The sequence below is a fragment of the Euphorbia lathyris genome, chromosome 9 (assembly GCF_963576675.1).
Source record: "Euphorbia lathyris chromosome 9, ddEupLath1.1, whole genome shotgun sequence".
Classification (NCBI taxonomy): Eukaryota; Viridiplantae; Streptophyta; class Magnoliopsida; order Malpighiales; family Euphorbiaceae; genus Euphorbia; species Euphorbia lathyris.
This window is the reverse complement of record NC_088918.1, coordinates 6,608,938-6,626,262: the sequence shown is the minus strand read 5'-3', so window position 1 is coordinate 6,626,262 and position 17,325 is coordinate 6,608,938. Positions and strand designations below refer to the sequence as shown.

The following is a 17,325-nucleotide window of genomic DNA, read 5'->3' as shown; positions in this document are numbered from 1 at the left end:
AAATCAAAACAAAGCAATAAAACAAAGAGTGCGTGTCAGAAGGAAAAAAAATGAATTAAATGGCAGAAGACTAGGATGTCTAAGCCGTGCCCACGGGAAGTGCAAAACTAAATAAAAGAAAATTTGGGCAGAAGACTAAGATGTCTAAGCCATGCCCATGGGAAAAAAATTGTATGCAAAACATAACAAAAAATTTGGGCAGAAGACTAGGATGTCTAAGCCATGCCCATGGAAATTTTTTTTCTTCTTTTCATAATTTGGTCTTTCTTAAGCTATGCCCATGGCTTAGAATTATTTTCTGCAATGAAAATTCATATGAGCATTGCCTTAGAATCAATTCCAAAAATCTACCAAAACATAAATAAAAACATAAGAACACAAATTACTCTAAAATTAAATTGAAATAACATAAAATCAAATTAAATGAAAATGATTTGGGTTGCCTCCCAAAAAGCGCCCTTTGTTTTATGTCGTCGACTCGACATTGAATCCGTTTATTCTCCATAATCCGGATTCTCCAAGGTTAATTCCTCCATATTGCATACTTGAAAACCTTCATAAAAAGGTTTAAGACGATGACCATTAACCTTGAAAATTTTCTCAGTGGATAAACTTCGTATTTCAACTGCACCATGAGGAAAAACGTTAGTGACAACAAAAGGACCTATCCACCTAGAACGAAGTTTACCCGGAAATAGTTTAAGGCGAGAATGATAAAGAAGAACCTTCTGACCCACAGAAAAACTCTTTCGAGAAATCATTTTATCATGTAATGTCTTTGTTTTTTCTTTATAAATCCGAGAATTTTCATATGCCTCATTACGTATCTCTTCTAATTCTTGCAATTGCAACTTTCTATTCTCACCTGTCGCATCCATCTCCATATTGCATTGTTTCACCGCCCAAAAGGCTCTGTGCTCGAGTTCAACGGGTAAATGGCATGGTTTCCCAAAGATTAAACGATATGGAGACATACCTAATGGCGTTTTGTAAGCGGTGTGATACGCCCACAAGGAATCATCGAGACGTATACTCCAATCCTTTCGATTAGGATTCACAGTTTTCTCAAGAATAGATTTTATCTCTCGATTGGAAACTTCAGCTTGACCATTCGTTTGAGGGTGGTAAGCAGTGGATGTTCGATGAGTAACATCATACTTTTTGAGTAAAGATTCCACCACCTTGTTGCAAAAATGAGTTCCACGATCACTTATCAACGCTTTTGGTGTGCCAAACCTGGTAAAAATATAAGTTTTAACAAAGTCAATAACAGTTTTAGAATCATTATTCCGGGTAGCTTTACCTTCTACCCACTTCGAAACATAATCCACAGCTAATAGAATGTAAACATTACCAAATGATGACAGGAATGGACCCATAAAATCTAGACCCCATACGTCAAATATTTCACAAACCAACACTGGTTGTAGGGGCATTTGATCTCTACGGCTTATGTTACCCATTTTCTGACAGTTAGCACATGTCTTACAAAATGCATATGAATCATGAAACAAAGTCGGCCAATAAAAGCCACATTCAAGAACCTTACGAGCAGTTCTCTTAGGACCAAAATGTCCACCACAAGCAGAAGAGTGACAGAAAAATAAAATGGATGGAATTTCAGAATCATTCACGCACCTTCTTATAATCTGATCTGAACAATGTTTCCACAAGTACGGTTAATCCCAAACATAATATTTAGAATCACTTTTTACCTTATCTCTTTGAGCACGAGTCAAATTGTTAAGCCCAAAATATACCTAAAATATCATATATAAATACGTTAAATTTATATTGAAATCATGTTAATTATATTCATTTAGAATACTTTTACGTCTTTATTTACTTCTTTGATGCAAGGTACCTAAATATTTGGTAAAATCCAAACAGGAGCAAAACCGGAGCTAAAACGGAGGAAAAATGGACGAAAAACCTTAAAAACGTATCGAGAATGCATATCAGTCAGAAGAACGCTCGAGGAGGATGAAAAGCAGTCGAGAGACAGGGAGAACATCTCTCTGTCGCGACTGAGATTCTCATAATCTCAGTCGCAACTTGCGGAGGCCAGATCGGGGGAAATGAAGTTTTCAAGCTCGCCCCTATATCCCCTGTCGCGACTGAGATTTTCAGAATCTCAGTCGCGACAGCGAACCTTCCTGCACACAAAACACATGTTCGAAATCGGAAAAACGCGTCTGTTCGTTCGGATAAAAGCGACCCTTCACCAGCAGACACGACCCGTCATTTACAACCCTTCAACAACTATAAATAAGTGATCCATTTCAGAAATCAAGGTTGGTTAAGTTGGAAAAGTTAGAGAAATTAGAGAAGAAAGTTGTTATGTTGAGTTTCTGATTCAGAAAAGAATCAGAAAGTTAGATTTCATTTCTGTAAACAATCGTGTTGTACACGAATTGTATTTAGATTAATTATAAACACAGTATTAGTTTAGTTTTCATTCTGATAGTGGACGAGACCAGTCTCTATTCTGAAGATCCAGCGAGAAGAATTGACGGCTGAAGCGCATGAGGTTTGACGAACCTACGGAGTTTGAGAGAAAGATTGACGACCCGGATCTCAAAGTTTTCGTTACATTGCTATCCAAGTTTCTACTTCTCTGTTAACTTGTGGAAATTCACATTTCATTAATGATATACTTATTTATTCAATATATTCTTACTGTTTGTTATTTTGATATTGTTCTGACAAAATGATTTTCAAAATGATAAATTGGTGTTTTTATTAAAACGTTCTATTCCATCTTATTCATATAAGAACTTTGTTGAACACTTAACAAATTTAGTTTTTATGGATGACATGATCGCTGATCGCGGCTTATCAGAAATAAAACACTAGTTTGATTAAGGTAGGAATCATCTCAACGCCAGGGGGATTTCTATGGTTCGAAACCATTTAATTGAGTAAATCGCTATATTGTTATATGTCCATAATCTCACAAAGTTAAAGTTGTTTACTTTGCTTTATGAAAATAAGATCTATTTTATTCCAATTACGGAAGTATCTGTTTTGTAATCAAAATTCCAAAACGGAATTGTTCTCTAAACTCGATATAATCCTTCTATCTAATCCTAATTTACCAAAACCTATTCCATCAACTAAACGTATTTCTTTTATTAAACCTAAACACGTGATTAAACCGAATTAAATAAAGTTTTAGTTAAAAAGCGTTCCATGTGGGTTCGATATCTTTTATTACTACAAGCGTATACCGTGCACTTGCGGAAATCGCTCAACACAAATCGTTAGGTAATGTTTGTGTAACCAGAAAATTAACGATATCGGCATACCATAGAGCATTTGTTCGTAAAGCCAATAGCAGCTCATCAGGGAATGAATCTTGTAGAGGCAAGGAATCTTCAGCTTGAATTAATCTACTCAAGTGATCGGCCACTAGATTTTCTGCTCCTTTCTTGTCGCCGATTTCAATATCGAACTCTTGGAGCAAAAGGATCCAACGAATCAATCTAGGCTTGGCTTCCTTCTTAGTGAGTAAATATTTTAAAGCTGCATGATCAGAATAAACAATCACTTTAGTGCCAACTAAATAAGAACGGAATTTTTCTAAAGCAAATACAATAGCTAGAAGTTCTTTTTCCGTTATTGAATAATTGCATTGGGCACTATCCAATGTCCTCGAAGCATAATAAATCACATGTGAAGCTCTTCCCACTTTTTGACCCAAAACAGCTCCGACTGCATAATTGCTAGCATCGCACATGATTTCAAAGGGAAAGTTCCAATTGGGAGGCTGAACAATAGGCGCAGACGTTAGGGCTTCTTTGAGTTGATTAAATGCTTCCTTGCACGCATCACTAAAATCGAATGCCACATCTTTTTGCATAAGCTTAGACAAAGGTTGAGCTATCTTTGAGAAATCACGAATGAATCGTCGATAAAATCCTGCATGTCCAAGAAAAGAACGAACTTCCCGCAAATTTGTGGGATAAGTTAAGGATTTTATAAGATCAACCTTAGCTTTATCTACCACAATGCCATTAGAAGAAATCACATGCCCTAAAACACTACCATGATCAACCATAAAATAACATTTTTCATAGTTAAGAACAAGGTTTTTCTCAATGCATCGTTTTAGCACTTTGGTGAGGTTGGTTAAGCATATATCAAAGGAATCACCATAGACTATGAAGTCATCCATAAATACTTCTATGATGTTCTCCACATAATCAGAAAATATACTAACCATACACCTTTGAAATGTTGCCGGTGCGTTGCAAAGTCCAAAAGGCATCCGCCGATAAGCAAATGTTCCGAATGGACAAGTGAAAGTCGTTTTTTCTTGATCTTCAGGAGCTACTGGAACTTGGGTGAAACCTGAATAACCATCAAGATAACAGTAGTGAGATTTACCAGCTAACCTTTCTAACATCTGATCAATAAAAGGTAAAAGGAAGTGGTCCTTTCTAGTCGAAGCATTTAGCTTTCGATAGTTAATACAAACCCTCCGCCCATTCTGAATTCGGGTGGGCACCAATTCATTGTTTTCGTTCCTCACTACAGTTATTCCAGTCTTCTTTGGAACGACTTGCACTGGGCTTACCCATCGGCTGTCAGAGATTGAAAAAATCATGCCAGCATCTAGCAATTTAAGAACTTCTTTCTTGATGACCTCCATCATTGGTGGGTTTAGACGTCTTTGGGCTTCTCTTGAAGGCTTAGCTCCTTCCTCAAGTAAAATTCTGTGCATGCAAGTTGAGGGGCTAATTCCTTTTATATCAGCTATGGTCCACCCAATTGCTTCTTTATGATCTTTCAACACCCGGATCAATTTCTCTTCTTCAAGTTCTGTCAGCTTGTTGGAAATGATAACTGGAAGAGTTTCATTTTCACCTAAGTAAGCATACTTGAGGTGAGCTGGTAGAGGTTTCAATTCCAACTTAGGGGCCTGCAAAATTGAAGGGGAAAGTTTAGTACTAGACCTTGGCAAATCAATATAAGACACATTATGATTCAAGATTTTAAGAGATTGAAGTTAAAAAACAGTGTCTTTTATTGCATGATTGATCACAAATTCTTTAGCAACATCTTCCATTTTCTTCTTGCGGAAATCATGACACATTACGAAGCTAAGCTCGTCTTTATCATCCATGTCAAAAACTTTCTGCACCAATGGATCAATAACATCTAAAACAAACACATAGTGCATTTCACTAGGATATTTCATAGCATCATAGATGTTAAATTTTATGGTATTACCATCAAATTCCATACTCAAAGTACCCTCATGCACATCAATTTTTGTCCTAGATGTTTTTAGAAAAGGTCTTCCTAACAAAATTGGGACAGAATTAGAAGAGTTATCTTCTTCCATGTCCAAAATATAGAAATCAGCAGGGAAAACCAAATCATCTACTTGAATAAGTACATCTTCTAAAACACCATCAGGATATGCATTAGATCTATCAGCTAATTGAATAATCACACCAGTTTCTTTCAACGGTTCAGCATTCAAAGAATGATAAATGGATCGTGGCATGACATTGATTGAGGCACCTAAATCTAGCATCGCTCTTTCAATTTTTGTACGCCCTATCTTACAAGGAATAGTGGACATACCTGGGTCCTTGCACTTAGGAGGGAGTTTCTTTTGGATAACTGCAGAAACATTCTCCCCCACACTAATGTTTTCATCACCTCTCAACTTCCTCTTATTAGTACATAATTCCTTAAGAAATTTAGCATAGTGAGGAATTTGTTGAATTGCATCTAAGAGAGGGATGTTTACCTGAACTTTCCTAAACAAGTCGAGTACCTCTTTTTCTTGAACCTCCTTTTTTCTTTTTGAAAATAGGCTTGGAAATGGAGGACTAACAATTGGTGATGATGGAACAATCTTAGCTGGAGTTGTTTCCTCTTTTTCCAACTCCTTCTCTTCTTCCTGTCTTAGATTTACAACAGATGGTATCTCCTTTCCACTCCTCAAGCTAATAGCACTTGCATTTTGCTTAGGATTAACCTCTGGTTGTGAGGGCAAATGCCCAGAAGTTTGAGATTCTAACTTGCTTAGTGAGGTTGCTATTTGACTCATTTGGTTCTCCAAGTTTTGAATGCTCGTTTTAGTGTCTTGTTGGAATGTCAAAGTGTTCTGCTGAAATTGTTGCATATTAGTAGCCATAGCAGTAACAATTTGTTCTAAAGTCATACCTGGCTTAGGAGGGGTCTGTTGTGCTGGAGTTTGTTGTGAAGGAGCTTGTGGTCTAGGTTGGAAACCTTGTTGCTGGAAATTGTTGTTCTTTGGACCATAACCGAAGTTTGGGTGATCTCTCCACCCGGCGTTATAAGTTGGTGCATATGGGTCATATCTCATTGGTTGGTTTTGAAAGTTCCCCAAAATTTGATGAGTGTCGAATTCACCAAAAATAAAATACCTACTATTGGAACTAGAAAATTGTAGTAAATGTGGAGTAGGGTCGAATCCACAGAGACTGGTTGAATTAAAACTTTGTAGAATGAACAATGAAAAGTAAATTAGGGGGGTTGGTTTGTAGATTTCTGTGAATAAAATTAACTGGAAGCAATTAAACAGGAAAACAATTCAACAGCAAATAATGATATAAATAACCTAATATGAGGTTAAATTCAAGTCTTGAATTTAACTAATTGATCATCAATCATACTTAAAGATATATTTCACTCATTCAAATAAATTAGCTAGTTATTAAAAAGCATTAATAACCAATCTCTACTTACAGTTTAGATAATCAGGAAACGTTCACTAATTATCTCTAATCAATCAAACAGTTCTAAACAAGCTTTAGAATTTAATTTGATTGAAAGCATTAAAGTACAAAAGAGATGCTAACTCTACTCAACAATCACACAAGCGGGATTATTTAAAGCATATCAATCATCAATTCATAACATAAATTAAAAGCTTGTCCACAATTAATTATATTATTGGCTACTTGTATCAGATGATTTAAACGATTACGTATTTAAACACCTAATTAGCAAGCAATTACAAGTAAATAATCAAATCAATGATTCGATTAAATCATGCAATAGGAATAGAAACGGAATAGAGATTGATTACTTGAAATAGATGAAGGAAAATAGTACAGAATGATCTCACAATTACATTGTTCAAGACTTAAATCCTCTAGCTAGAAATTGGAGTTTAGTTCATCATGGAAGAGAGAATACACAAGAAGGATGAAGATTGCTGGAAAAAAAGTCGATGATGAGAGATCCCCCTCCTCGATCCTCTGTTTGTCTTATTAAACGCAATATTCCCACTCTTCCCACTCTTTCCACGTTCCACGTTTTTTTTCTAGCTGGAGAGAAACTAAATAACTCCCTCTAAAAATCTAATAATAAAATTCTATATAGAATTAAACTCCTACTAGGATTCTATATTATAAAATCCTAATAGAATTAAATCCTATAATAATGTCTTAATATATTTAAAACTAATAATAAAAGTTACAAAGAGTAAAAATCTTAAAATAGAAGTCTTCTAAGCAAAACCCAACTCCCAAATTCGTACTGGTCCTTACCCATGGGCACCGGTTAGGACGAATCAGCTTTTTAGTGCATAATTTCCTTCTTCAGCATGGCCTAAGCCATGGGCATGTCTTAGGACTTGACTGCTTTCTCTGGTTTCACTTTAGGTTCTATAGAATCAGCATTTTAATCCTCAATTTGAATTGCATCTCCAAAAACACCTATAAAACACAAAACAAGGTAAACAAACACTAATAAAGTAAAACTAACACTAAACTAAAGAGAATTAAGATATAAAGATGTACATAAATATGGACACATCACATGATTACCAATTGAAACCTTCAAAATTTAATAAGAACTTTGGGAATGTGAAAACTCATAATTTTATTAATCAAAATATGTTATTCTTTCAATGAAAATAAGTGTTTAAGTAGCCAATAACTTAAAAACCTAGAAAAACAGTAAATTACAATCAGTGCTAAATTAATTCTAAATGGGATAAGGTACAAATATGCCCCTTTTGTTTATAGCCATGAGTAATTTAAACACCTAATGTCTATAATGGTGCGATTTTATCCCTAACGTGGCAGCCATAAGCTATTTTACCTCTAATGTTGTCAAGTTGGATTAATTGGAGAAATAATTTATCAACTGTCTTCTCGATTGTCATCCACACTTGACACGTGAATCATTTTATCACACATCAGTAACAAGTCATAAACATATGATTAGACGTGAAAAAATTTAAATAAAATTTAAAAATATACTGTCTTTTGTATGAGTTTGACAAAAAAATTCAAATTTTTTACTGAATTTATAAATATTAATCTCCAATTCTATTATCAATTTTTCTGAAGAGCATTCTACTTATAGTGAATTCTTGGTTGGCATTTTAGAGCATTTAGCGTTTCTAGGAAGGCAAATTTCACCTTCTTTCTCATTTCTTTTCCTGGAAAGAAACCATTTGAAATTCTGAAAAGGGAAATTTTATTTTCCTACTTATCCTTTAATACACAATCTTGGTTGGCATTTTCTAATTTACTGTTTTACATATTTTAATGGCTTAATAGGCATCCAACCCCGACGACAAACAGCGATAACACCTCGCATACAATAATCACTTGAAAAAATGTAATAAAAAAAGTGACACATGACATTGGTGTGGTCAACAGTCAAACGCGTTTTCTACACGGGTCAATATTTTGACCAAACATAGGGGTGTAAGGGGCTGTATGTGATGTTTTTGGAGAGTTGAGGGGTTTGAGAGGTTGTCCCCTAAATTGAGGGGGTCAGGTGAAAAAAGTTACAAGTTTAGGGGGTTGGGTGTCTATTAAGTCTAAAAAAAAATATACAGTCTTTTGTACGAGTTAGACAAAAAAAATTAAATATTTTACCAATTTATAAATATTAATCTCCAATTCTATTATTAAATTACAAAAACTATGAATTTTTTTTAGAACCAACTGATATGCAATTAGTACAGAATAGGGAATAAAATATTTGTTTTTTATAATTATTTCTTAAATTGATTCAATTTGTCAATGTTAGGGGTAAAATTACACCATTTTAGACGTTAGGAGTAAAACTGATCCTAAGTGTGAACGTTATTAGTAATTTTACATCTTATCCCAAATTTAATTATTATAACGTTAAAAAGTATAAAGTTAAGTGATGTTTATATTATATTTTGAAGTTTAGTATTTATATCGTGAAAATAAATAATATTTAGTGACCATGGGTGTAATTTACCCTCAATTAATAGATTCCTAGAGCAAGTCGGACTGCTTCTAAAAGAAAAACAAATATAAAACTAATTAATTATTATACTCCAATATGATTATATAGTATTAATTAAATCCTAGTCCTTTATATTCAAAGAAGGGCTAGGATTTAATGAAATGCACCTCTCCTGTTTTACTAAAACAGAAGAGGATCCGGATCCGTTTTGAAAACTTTTAAATTAAGATTGATTGTTCGGAAAACAAGCATTAATTATTACATAATCGAATTTATAATAAAAAATATTATTTTGGAAAACCATTTCATCTAAGCATTTTTACATTTAAAATCTAATTTTTTTTTTTTTTTGAGAAAATGCTTATAATTTTATTAGATAAGAAAAGAAGTACAACAAGCAAAATGTAAGGAATAAAACCTTAGATGATTACAAGAAACAAATACAATATCCACAAAGGGATGAAAATGACTACAAAGAGCAAGAAGACACCATAAAAGGCATAAAAAACACAAAACAACAATATATTTCTCGTAAATCCAAATCTGTAGAAAGACATCTGCAATCCAAACTTCATCCTTTAGACCATTTCGAACATTCGGATCTGAGTCCTTTTTTTGTTGCAACCACATAGATTGATTGATCTACGAACAAGATAAACCATTTCCGCTCTTGCTAAATCCGAAAAAAGCATAAACGATAGAATAACAGAAAGCAGATACAATCAGACAGATATAGAGTTCCAATGAAATATATGAATACAGACTAAAAAAGCAATAAAAGAAATAGAAATCTAACCCGGTGTGAGGAGGAAGAAGGAAGACCCTTCGTCCTCCTCAAAGTAGATCAACAAATTAGAAAAATTGATAGAAAAATGGAAGAGAAAGGAAGAAGAAGAGAATTTGCAGATTTTTTTCTTAGTTTCCTGCAAAACTCCTAGAGAGGTTTTTTAACCGTAGGTTTGTCTTGATTTACGATTTTCTGACCTTCCTACTTCTTTAGTGCCAACCCGGGGATCCAATAGAGATGCCCCTGTCAAGGGTAGGTCTAAAAGTTTTCATTTAAAATCTAATTTAATCTTTTTATTTAAACACATTTTGCTCCTAAAATGAATTAAAGCATGTAATAAATTCATATATATAAATTAATTAATTAATCAACAACTACATCATACAGATAAAATAATTATAATAATAACATCCACATTATATATATATATATATATATATATATATATATATATGGTCCGACCAGTTCATATCAGTAACCACGTATAATACTTATCTAATTGTAAACATAACCACATTAAAAGAAAAATATCCGGAATAGGTAACCATATAGGTCACATATCTAATTATAAATATAACCGTGACAATTTATTATAATTATCCATATGTCTATACAAATAATCTCATTTCGTAAGATATATACCGAAACGTTCAAATAAAGATATTTAAAATTGGGTGTCTGTTTAATTATAAAGATACCACACTTAAATGTAATTAACCAATCACCTAAATTTAAAAAAGAAATGCCAAACAATCCTCTAAATGCCAACCAAGGTTTCACTGTCATGTTCATGTATATTAAAAATGTGTATAGAAATGACAACCAAGATTGTATATTATATGATTTTATATTAAATGATAATTATCCCAATTACCCTATAAGTAGAATGCTGATTTTCTGAATTTCACATTCATGGTCTTAGTTTTATTTTCTGTCTTTCACTAAAAAAACACTTCCATTTTCAGAATTTCACATAATTTCATTCTGGGAAAAGAAATGAGAAAGAAGGTGAAACTTGACTTCATAGATAATGATTTAGTCAGAAAAGCAACATTCAGGCGGAAGAGGAAGAAGAAGAGGAAGAAGAAGGGTCTGTTGAAGAAGATCAGTGAATTAACCACTCTTTGTGAATTAACTACTCTTTGTCAAATTCCGGCGTGTGCAATCATTTACAGCCCTTATGATTGTCGGCCAGAGGTCTGGCGGTCTACCGGTGTTCAAAAAGTTGTTCATCGGTTCTAAATGATGCCGGAAATGGAACGGAGCAAGAAAATGCTTAATCAAGACAGTTTTCTCCGGCAAAGAATCAACAAAGCAATTGAGCAGAGAAATGAGAACCGGGAAATGGAGGTAACTCTGGTGATTTTCCATAGTCTCACCGGAAAAACCTTGATCTATCTGAACATTCTCGATTTAAATTATCTTCCATGGGTAATTGATCAAAACTTGATCGAGATAATCATAAAAATTGAAACCCTAACGGTTAATAATTCTTATGCCGGAGCGGCTTCTGTTGCGGTGGTGGAAATTTCGGTTGCTGAAGGCCGTGTTGAAGGGATGGTGGTGGTGACTCAGCCGCCAGTGACGGGGAGATTTGATGTGAATGGAGAAAGTGTGCGGAGGCAATTCCAGTTTATGGATTTGGTTAACCCTCCAAGCCAATTCCAGTTTGGTGGTGGCCAGCCACCGGTGGCGGAGAAGATGTTGCTGGCGTTTTCTGATAATCTCTGGTCTAGTCATTTCTAGAACTTGTTTTGATTGGTCCTGAACTTTCTTAAAACTAGCTTCAGGCCCGTGCAATGCACGGACTTTTTTTCCATTTCTTTACTTATATATCTATCTATAAAATTTTAATAATATAAAGTAAATTATTTAATATAAATATCGGATAATATTTGTATTTTTTAAATTTATATTTTCATTAATTTTTTTAAAAGTATTTTAGTAAATTAAATTTCATATAAATAAAACAAAATTTATTTTTTTTTTATACAACTTATCATTCCCATTAACCTTATAGCTAAAATTGATATCAAATATAGTTTGATTTTTATTACTAAAATAAGATAAATATAACCAAAATTTTAACTTTATATAATCACATACCAACATAAGATAAATATCAAACATATTTCTTGAGTGTTTGTGTTATTAATGACAACAATAACAATATCCAATCCGATCATTCAAACACACAAAAAAACAAAGGGTGTTAAAAGAGTTTAAAGGCCATCAACAATATCCAATCTAATCATTCAAAAACACGAAAAAAAGGATGTTAAAAGAGTTTAAAGGCCAAAAATATCAATGAACATACTTTTCATCCAACACTTGAAAAGTTGAATATTAACTTATTATTACACACTTCAGAAAATTGTGTTGCTATTTCTTCTTCAAGTTTCTTCAAGCATTCAGGGTTTTTTATGAGTTGTGCCAATGTCAATTCAATTGTGTTGCTACTTGTATCTGTTCCTGCTGATAGGAGCTCCTGAAAAAGAAAGTAACTCTAAATAACTTCTCTCATAACTATTAGTAACTCATGTAAATCATATAACTCTTAATAACTAATTAAGAAAGTAACTCTAAATAACTTAGCTCTCATAACTATTAGTAACTATCTAAAAAATACTTAAGAACAGAGAACTGAACAGCAAAAAATTGATAGAAAACACAAAAATACCAAACAATTTCTCAGTCAAAAAAAATGTCATAATTGAACATGTTATCCTCGCATGAATATAAAGTAACAAAGTGATTACCGTAATGTTGGCTTCAACTCTTGCGAAACAGCAAATTGAAGACCCAAACTCAAAGTTGGGATTTGAAATTGGAATTCCGAATGACAGAGAGGGAAGTAATATATGCAAAACTGAAGCATAACAAAGAAAAAGTATATAAGATGAAATCAACTGTATAAAAGTTCAGAAATAGTATCAGAACAAATTTAGATAGTCCAAATTGTATCTTATATGAAACATAAGTAGGCCATAACACCCTTGATGAAGAAATTGATCTTAATCTATGCATTAAGATTATTTGAAAATCAATACACTACTGGAAGGGGAGAAGATAGGAAAAATCTTACCCTATAAAACCAGGCGAGCATGAGAATTGGAATAATCGCCGGAATGATAAGAGGTATAACGTGAAGAGAAGCTGGTTCGAAGAATTTCAAAAAATAAAGGATGTGGTTAGCTATAGAAAGAAAAGAGTAGAGACAGGATAATAGTAGAATTTGAAAACATAAAGCTATATTAACTCCAAAATTAAAAAATAAAACAATCTCCGTTGCTTGCAACTCTGGCGAAAATCTATATATAACTCTAAAATTAAAAAATATCACCATATTGGTTGCTTGCAGCTCTGGTGAAAAGCCTTAGCTCACCTTTGAACCCCTCAAACACACTGGAAAAAAAAGCCAAAACTCAAATATTCCAAGCACTTGCTCAGATTCAGCAAGTGCTCAACAAAAATAGAATAGAAATCAATAAATAGAATTATAGAACTCATAGGCCATGTTGAGTAACTCAAGCCTTTTGAACCCTAGTTCCCTAGAAAGTAGAAGATGCCAATGGAAAAAAGAATCTTTAGAGATCAGTGATGTCCACTTCCAAGTTCTTCAAAAATGGAAACATTAATACAACAAAATCATTTCAAAGAACCTGAGACCTTTAGAAAAATGGAAACTATAAAATGAATGGAGCCTAGGAATTTACCTGACAGATCATCGGCTACATTAGAGAACAAAATTTCATGAGAAACACAGAGAAAAAAAGAAGGAAAAATGAAAATGAACAACAAAACACAAAATGAGAATTCGTACCACAACACATCACCTTTATTCACATCTGTTTAGTGAATTCTCAATAAGGGAGATTCAATTCGTGTCTGACTACTCAACTGTCCTGAAGCTTGTTAAGAATGTTAATCTAAAAATTAAAGCAAAAGATGCACACTGTAATAGGCCTCTCGGGAAACTGCATACAAAAATAACACTGTAATAGGCCTGATCTCCCAAAATCCATTTGGGAATGCTTCCACCTGAAGCCATCAGAGATTCATTTTGGATGTTCGGAAGAACTTGCAAGCCTCCAATTTCAATTTCAAAAGGCAATTTAGAGCGAAGAATATAATTGAACGCCATTTTCAGATTGTTTTAATTAATAGGGTTTTACTGTAAATAGAAACTCATCATCTTGCCAAACCAAAGTGGAAATATAATCAAATGAACTCTAAATGAGCATAGAAAATTATCAATCTTTCAAAGAAACTAAACTTTAAGGATAATTTGAGTGCACATATGGACAGAACGTATATCAGAATTTTCATGTAAAGAATCTGTTTGTGGGGAATTTGGAACCAAAAACAGTAAGGAACAATATCAACAGGTGTGTATGCAAATAAGAGGCAGGATAATATAGTAAAAAAAACTAAGAACATAAATAGAACAATCACAAAGCAATAATGAAACTAATAGTAACTCAAATTATTATATAATCAATACTTAATCAAATTGTTATAGACAGAACTGGAAAAATTACCTGAGAATGCAGCAACAACCACCCCAGTTTTTTTATCAAAACAATTGACTCTGTTACTGAACTAACCAATATGAAAACCGAAATATAACTGAAACAAAATATTCAATTCAGTTTCTTAAACTAAAAATGAAACATCCGATGTGTTATCATATAAATTAGGACAAAGCAATGGATTGAACATAACATGAAAAATGGAGTAAATGCAATAACAGATGGGAGGAAAACAAAATAAAAGTACATACCCGAACAAATAGATGTCTGCAGGATCATCCCTATCAATCCAGTCGTCAATATCTAGATCATTAGGTGGAAGTTTTCCTCCAACATTCCATGTACAGACCTAAGTAGAGTGATCTAACAATTTCAATCGTCAATAAAAACTTCCAGTTAAAAAAATCAAATAAATAGCATTGGAACCTCATCAAATCAAACAGAGTAAATATGATAGCTTTCCATTCTCAACACTAATACCCATAAAAGGTTATGGAAAAAAAACAGACAGGGAAAATGAATATTAACCTAAAATCTTAAAGGTAATAAGAAAACTCACTATTAAGGGAGCTCTTAGTAAGCAATATTGAATTGATTTTGGAGCCATCATATTTGTCACTGCTACTCCAAAGAACAACAAATCTCCGAAATTAAGAAAACCCCAAGCAATGGAAACTCGAGATATAATGAAAGACAACATCAGGAAAACTGACTTGTAAGAACGATTATCCAGAAATAAGAATGCAGTTTGTTCAGAAAAGAAATTAGGAAAAGGGCAATTTTAATAGTGAGGTTACCCCTACCATTTATGGATCTTTGAACTGCGGGTGTCATTGTCTCAGCGTGTAACCTACATTAGGTTCATTTTTCCCCCTTATCTTGCCTTTTAAGCTGCAAGTTCTAAGAATATAAATTGCAGATGCAAAACCTTGAGATATAATATTGTCTATATAGCATTTGAACCATATTAAATTCTTTAATATAAAATGGTATAAATTAAGGGCAATATTTACTGATAGTACCCTTATTGTACTGAAAGGGCGCTGAACTTGCCATGGATGAAGGAAGAAGTGCTTGCAGAAGATTAGCCGAAGAGGTCAGAGAATTGCGATTTTCGGCTCCTAGATCCTTGCATTTAAGGTTCTTCTTTACGTAATTGTTTATTATTGATGCCTGAATTCTAGACAGGATCATAAAATAAAAAAAAAGTAGATCGACAAACCGACCGAAGCAAAAAGTCAAATGCAAAAGCAGTGAAAATTCTTCAGAAATGTGTTTGACAAAGAGATTCTTCAGAAAATTTCCAATCCATGTCGAGTGAGTAAAGAGTAACCATCGCAATCGAAGAGAAAGGCGTCGACGGAGTCGAATAGAGGGGACAGTTAAGTGAATCATGAGAGTGAATTTTTCCTTAAATGTAGTTGGATTTTTGAGAGAGTGGGAGCTCATCAAAAGGCGAGATTCAAAGAGCGAAGAGGGAGCAGTTGAATAATAAATTAGGTGTTACTTTGAAACGTGTACATGTAAAATAAAATTGAAGCTTTTATGTGAAATTGACACATCAGTTAAGCTTGTATTAGCTTAACACCTGGCAAGTGAGGTTCCTGCTTTAATAGTATAGATAGATGTTCAGTTAGTCTCATAAATTTGCGTAAAATGTAATCAATGGATTAAGTAATATAATTGAGCAAGTAATAACTTCATTTTTAATTTCTTAAAAAAAAATAAAAACTACTCTTTGACAACCAAGATTGTATATTATAGGATTTTATATTAAATGATAATTATCCCAAATACCTATAAGTAGAATGTTCATTTTCTGAATTTCACATTCTTTCATTCATATTCATGGTGTTAGTTCCATTACCAGAATTTCACATAATTTCATTCTAGGAAAAGAAATGAGAAAGAAGAGGAAGAAGAAAGGTATGTTGAAGAAGATCAGTGAATTAACCACTCTTTGTGAATTAACTACTCTTTGTGAAATTCCGGCGTGTGCAATCATTTACAGCCCTTATGACTGTGGGCCGGAGTCTGTGTACGGCGTTCAACAAGTTGTTCATCGGTTCAAAATGATGCCGGAAATGGAGCAGAGCAAGAAAATGCTTAACCAAGACAATTTTCTCCGGCAAAGAATCAGCAAAGCAATTGAGCAGCTGAGGAAGCAGAGAAAGGAGAACCGGGAAATGGAGGTAACTCAGGTGATGTTCCATAGTCTCACCGGAAAAAACTTGATCTGTCTGAACATTCTCGATTTGAATTATCTTCAATGCGTAATTGATCAAATCTTTATCGACATAATCATAAGAATTGACGGAGCGACTTCTGTTGCGGTGGTGGAAACTTCAGTTGATCTATCTGAACATTCTCGATTTGAATTACTCTACCCCGTCGGTGGTGTTTTTCGTCGCGATTTTGTAGCTCCGGCCTCCTTTGGCGGCAGATTTGGGGCGGTTGGTAAAACCGCCCCTAGACTTTGTAGGGGCGGTTTTAACCGCCCCTACAAGCAAAAAAAACTGCCTCTATAGACAGTTTTTGTTGTAGTGTGCTGAAGGCGGTGCTGAAGGGATGGTGGTGGTGACTGAGCCGCCAGTGACGGTGAGATTTGATGTGAATGGAGAAAGTGAAGGTGGATTTGGTGAATCCTCCAAACCAATTCCAGTTTGGTGGTGGCGCCGTCACCAGTGGTGCAGAAGAGAGGTTGCTGCCATTTTCTGATAATCTCTGTAATTTCTTGGCTTAATACATGATTGCCTTCTCAATTTGAATAAAATGTTGAGTTAG

General features: G+C 33.9%; 1 long non-coding RNA gene and 1 pseudogene across 1 annotated transcript; both read right to left on the bottom strand.

Moving 5' to 3' along the window:
- Positions 1-494: 494 nt before the first annotated feature.
- On the bottom strand, positions 495-6,346 carry LOC136207236 (uncharacterized; annotated as a pseudogene).
- Positions 6,347-12,721: 6,375 nt separating this feature from the next.
- LOC136206378 (uncharacterized) lies at positions 12,722-14,826 on the bottom strand. The gene is made up of 3 exons (XR_010676271.1): positions 13,846-14,826; positions 13,095-13,740; positions 12,722-12,878 (listed from the first exon to the last, which is right to left on the bottom strand). It is a non-coding gene; the product is annotated as an uncharacterized lncRNA (long non-coding RNA).
- Between the last annotated feature and the right edge of the window lie 2,499 nt (positions 14,827-17,325).